Source organism: Alosa sapidissima, chromosome 1 (genome assembly GCF_018492685.1).
Source record: "Alosa sapidissima isolate fAloSap1 chromosome 1, fAloSap1.pri, whole genome shotgun sequence".
Lineage (NCBI taxonomy): Eukaryota > Metazoa > Chordata > Actinopteri > Clupeiformes > Clupeidae > Alosa > Alosa sapidissima.
This window is the reverse complement of record NC_055957.1, coordinates 34,206,808-34,212,807: the sequence shown is the minus strand read 5'-3', so window position 1 is coordinate 34,212,807 and position 6,000 is coordinate 34,206,808.

The window sequence follows — 6,000 nt, the reverse complement described above, 5'->3', positions numbered from 1 at the left end:
AGAAAGGGCAGCCTTTGCTATTGATTTACTGATTCATTGGCATGACTTCAGCTTCAGTTTATATGAAACACTGACAAACACTTCAGTTTACATCTACAGTGATTGACTTGGGTCACATAACACCCTGCTTCTGGGTTAGTAACAGTGGGAAACATGCAGAGAGAGAGAGAGAGAAAGACAGACAGACAGACAGACAGAGATTGAGAAACCAGAGGAGACAACATACATCTTAGCCTGAAATTAACAATTACACATGGACACAGAGGCTTGGTCAACTTGTAAACAGTCATCAATCATTTTATTACGTGTGTGCTTAAACGTGATAACCTTGCTCGGTTGTATGCCAATTAACCAACCAACAAAAAAAACAAACCAACCAATAGTGGACATTTTTATGTCGAAAATCAGTTAAATGTTGACAAGGAATTCTTGCCCATTCTGTAGAATCATTAGCTGAAATGAACACAATTGAATTGAAACTAAGCAAGTTTAACAAGCAATTGAAAAAGACAGCCATTATTGTTTAACCTTAACAGCTCAGTATGCTGTGGTCTCTTTTTCTCTGTCTCTCTCTCTCTCTCTTTCTCTCTCTCTCTCCCACTCTCCCTGTCTCTCTCTCTCTCTCTCTTTCTCTATCTCTCTCTTTCTCCTTCTCTTCCCTCACACAGTGCACTGCCTTTATTAGGAGGCTAAAACAAGTGGCTCGTGAAGGAGAGGGCCTTACAATTTCAAAGCTCATTACCCGCCAACCATGGATGTCAAAATATGTGTGCCTTTTTGTAGGGCTGCACAGAATGTGCAAATGCTAGTGTGTGTTACAAGCGTCAAGCGGGTGGGTGGAGATGCAGAGAGAGAACTCAAGGGGGGGGGTGGGGTGGTGTGTTAAGAGACAAGCTTCTGTATGTCAATATTTAAGTGCTGTCTCTGGCAGAACAGCTGTAAAATGGTAGAAAGTTGTAAATTATACGGTCTGTTAAAGAAGAGTGGGAAGAACAGGGGTAAATAAAAAAAACTCACCAGGGGAAAAAGGCATCAAGAGGCAGCAATGAGCCAGCGCTGCACAGGGAAAAGCATGTCAACAATTTCATCCACTTTGTCTGTAACACTTTGAATGTATGGATGCATTTCTCTACCTCAAAGGAATAGTTCCTAAAATTATTGTATTTCACATGGATTATAGTTATAGTTCATACAGGTGTGTTGATAACATGCACTCAATGATGTATCATTTTGACATATTCTGATGTGTCCATCCACTGAACTGCAACGGAAATCAACTACTGTGGGCGCCTGCATACCATCCAAAGCGCATCACATCAGATGCCCACAAGCGCATCACATTAGATCACATGATCCCAAGCGCATCACATTAAATCACATGATCCCAAGTGCATCACATTAGATCACATGATCCCAAGCGCATCACATCAGATCACATGATCCCAAGCGCATCACATTAGATCACATGATCCCAAGCGCATCACATTAGATGCTTGCTCTACCTTCAATGTGTAGTGGGATTTACTTGTCCTTGTGAATGGTTTTCCAAACACATCTGCACTTTCTGTAAAAGCTGACTGGAGGAGATGTGATACTCTCGGTACTCGCATGACAACCAGTGGTCCTCTGAACAGTACTGGCCTGAGACAGGTAATGAAGGAGGAAAGCATTGTATTGGCATCAAAAATGCTTGGCTGGGTCAATTCACTGAAGGCTGACAAACCGGAGAGTTTAGATGGTCTTGCTGTTGGAACTTATAAGTGAATTTGTGAACCTGCACTTTGTAAGTGACCCACACATTACCTTTGACCTGCATCAACAACCTTAGATGCCAAAGTGGTGAGGTTCCTGTAGAGCAAATAAAGGTGAAATTCATAAAGTCAGTCACAGAGTAGTCTAGAGCTGTCTCTTGGCTAACAGGGAGGTAATCATACTGAGATGATCCATGCACAAACAAACCAACTGGAAAAGACTGTTTACTAGGTAGTAAGCTCAATGTTTATTCAGATTTAATAGAACAAAAGAATTTCAAGGATGCAACCCATATGAAGTTCTTGAAACAAGGAAATGTGCATGTCATTGCTCCGGCACACAGAAGAAATACATTTATATTATGACATTTGTACAAGGAAACAAGGATACAAGGAAGTTTATTGTCACATGCATATAGTTACTGGAAGTAAGAAATGCAGTGAAATTATGTCTGGTGTCAGCCTATCTGTGCATTAATGGGGGGGGGGGGGGTAAAAAGTGCAGTAGAAGAGGGGTTTAGTAGATTAAGTGGCAAGGGCTGCATAAAAAAGGTGGGGGAGGATTGGGATTGGGTGGGGGGCACCAACAAGGAGCATTTGTATCTGTATTTTAAGGGATGGAGAAATATGGCATTGTAATGCTTGTCTCTATATAGCTTAATTGAACTCTGCTCATCAAATCCTCAAAATCAACATTATAAAGGTGATAATATTTAGAAGGCCTGGACTTCATTACAACTTAGATGCACAAAGCTGAATGAGAGATGACATATTTTTATATTCCTCAAAGGAATATCAGCTGTCATGCTCAGCAAGCACTCTTAGTTCTCTGGAGAAATAATTCATCAGTTTGTGAGACAGCACATTGAAAAGAAGAGTTGTGTATGATAACAGTTTGACTGATACATTTATTCTTCTTTGTGTGCTTTGCAGCTGCCAGTTCCCCACAATTCCGAGCACATCACATTGGATGCTACTGTAGCTTGTACCTCCAACGTGCAGTGGGATTTACTTGGTTTTCCATTTTAGGGTTGCCATGAGGACACGTGCGAATCAGTGGCTTATCACTGGCTTTACAAACAGTATATTATCATATGTATGACTTTAGTATCACTTATCACTTTATTACTATAACTCAGCAACCACTGATTCAGTGCAGAAGACTTGACCCTCCCTTTCACATCCACATGCGAGTACATTCTGTTCTCCATCCCTGAAGCTGATTCTCTCTCAGGTAAATTTTGTTATTGGGTAAATGTTTCGGCCATTGCTGCAATGCTGTTTAAAAAAACAAAACAAAAAAAAACAATTGAACATAGAAACAAATGGCGGTTGGCAGCTGACTGAAATGACCTAACATGAAGTGTATGTGTCTGTCTGTCACTGAAGCCAGTAGGCCACTTGCTTGACCCCATTATTTTCTTAAGCAGTCGACTGTCATTTCGAGCGCTCTTTCATTCCAGTTCACGGCAAACTGATTTCTCAAGCTGCGTTTCGTTTGTCTGCCCGGGATCCCTGGCAGCAGTGGTCGGTGGGGCTACTGCGGGAGCTTTGATGTTAGCCACGGGAGGTAATGCGATTGTGATTCAGACTTTAAGAACCTTGCCCTGCAAAAAGAAAGCAGCAGTGTGTGTATGTGTGTGTGTGTGTGTGTGTGTGTGTGTGTGTGTGTGTGTGTGTGTGTGTGTGTGTGTGTGTGTGTGTGTGTGGGTGGGGGGGGGGTGAGGCAAAATGGGGAAATGTAATAAAACTTTCATTAGAGAACAAACAACATTAATGTCGGCTGTTAATTCACTCCCTTTCTTTCTCTTGTTCCACCATCACCTGAAGCCTCCGTTTTTATTGACCCTCTAATGGCCGTGGCAGTGATGAATCCTGCGGTGTCCACTCTCTGCCGTAGCACTGTAATGGAAAACTTTACAGCACTCAGAGTCATTCCTATTTCTTCCCACCTCTGCCCATACTGCACCAAGAGGTTGAAGGTTCATTTATCATTTCACTTTGAAGTCAGAGCAGACCCAGCCCAGCACACTCACAGGCATCAGGTAGGAGTGGGAGACTTGGGCTGCTTGTAAAATGTGTAGATGTGTCAGGGGATTGCATTAGTGGGTCTTAGTTACACTTCCCTGGTCTTACTACACAGGCAAGTGCCATACAATAGACAGGCTCACACAGCAAGTGCTTGTGAGTGTGTGATTTTCTTTTTTCTTATTTTTTTCTGGAGAAACCTGAAACCACTTAACAGCTTGTTGCCGTTGTCAAAAGAGAGGCAGTTGACGGTTCGACTTTGCTGTATTAACTGAGAGGGGGAAAAAAGACAAGTACAGAAGGCATGGTGGTGTGGGAAGAGCAATTTCCTTCAGGCAGGAAAGCAAGACAGCAATGCCGTGGAAAAGGGGGATCATAGAGAGATAGCGTGAGCGGGTGGCGAGGAGGATAGCGCACGAGAGGGAAAATCCTCTCTTCCGATAAATATGAAAATCAGATTTTCCACAGGATATGATTAGAACAGCACCATCAAAGCCAGTGTTTGCCCCTCCCCTCCGTGTGCAGACACGCATGCGCACATAACTTCTGACGCTTTTGTCATCTGTATCACTTACATCGCAGCACTGCCATAAAAAAAAGTGAAAAATGAGTTGAAAAACCAGCCAAGATGAGTTTCAGACTCCTTACTCTTTCCTTCTAGAGTCCATTTATATTCAGTGTCAGTTAACCTTTCAATTTGACTGAAGCCTGGTCCTGGGTGACATTTTATTAACCCCAGAAGGTGATATATTTCAGGCATCGCAACTGTGAATTGTGCTAAGCTGTTATCAGCAGAGCCTGTGCCATGCTGCTCTCTGCATATGCTGATTATGGGGAAGTGGGGAAGGGAAGGAGGGATTAGCCCACTGAAGCCCACACTTCCTCTCAAGCAAAGAAAAGAGAGAGAGAGAGAGAGAGAGAAGGAAGGAGAGATAGAGAGTGAGGGGAATAGGGAGGGAGAGAGAAAGAGAGCGAGAGAGACCCACCCCTGCATGTTGCCTTCCCACAGCTTGCTGGCAAAGGGCCTGACTGTCACCGAGCAACACAGTGTTGGCTTATTTGGGGCTCTTTTGTTGGACCTTCTGGATCTACACGGCATCCTCCCAATACTGTAGGCCTACATGCATAAAGACCATGCTTAGCCATAGTGTGGAGATGCTTTGGGATATGATTGCTTCTGGTTCTGCTTACAAACTGAGCAAAGACTGACAGTGGACAGGTATTCATGACAAACCATGTCTGCAATGTTGCCATAATATGGACAATGCACGTGTGATGTACAGTACATTTGGTCTGACAGGCTTCTATCTGCAAAATGTCTTCGTGTGTCACGAAGATGGATCAGACAATGGGCCGCTAGGATTTAAAGCGGTGACAGTACTCCTGCATGCGGACATCAATATTCCACAGTCAAGAACAGACACGGATGGGAGGCAGAGAGAGAGAGAGAGAGAGAGAGAAGGAGAGAGGGAATGCATATAAAGTGGCATTATCTCTTCCATCCAGTAAAATCCAGTTAATTGGGCCAGAGCATGACAGGATTTTTATCTGTACTCTTTTGCAGTTGACTTTGAGTGGCGTCTCAAAATAAGCCCGGCAGCTCAATAATCTCCCCCGCTCGCTCGGCGCGTGTCTGTGTGTGTAAACTTTTCCGCTCAGCACAGTCACTGCTGACAAGAAGACAATACCCAGCTGCAAATAGAGAGTGAACAAAAGAGACATCCCAGCCCATCCTCCTGCTCCTTCCCATCCGTGTCTCACTTAGCAGCACCCACACAACAGTCCCTCAGAAGGTAACAGGCAGCCAGAGGACAGATCCACGCTGAGATGGGGGTATTGTCGAGGAGTAACGTGTTGTGCTAATGGAAAGGTGATGTTTAACTGTAACGGAATTGAAAGCTGATGGCAGCCAGAGAGCCTTGCTCACTCATTCACTCGGTCTGCATGAGCCAGTGTTTCACAAGCATGCATCATATCTCGGGTGCTTGATGTAACTGTATCATGCTGTAACTGTGTGTGATGGAAAGCAATCAGCCACAACACCAGCAGACATCCTCTCTGAGGCTTCAAACATCTTCTTTACCCACTCTACTCATAGTGATGAGCCTTTCAGTGGTGGCTGCATTCAGTTGAGTGTACCAGGCTGTAGCATTTTACATAACTTTATCTTGGTAGATCCCCCACACACAGACAGAAACACACACACACACACACACACACA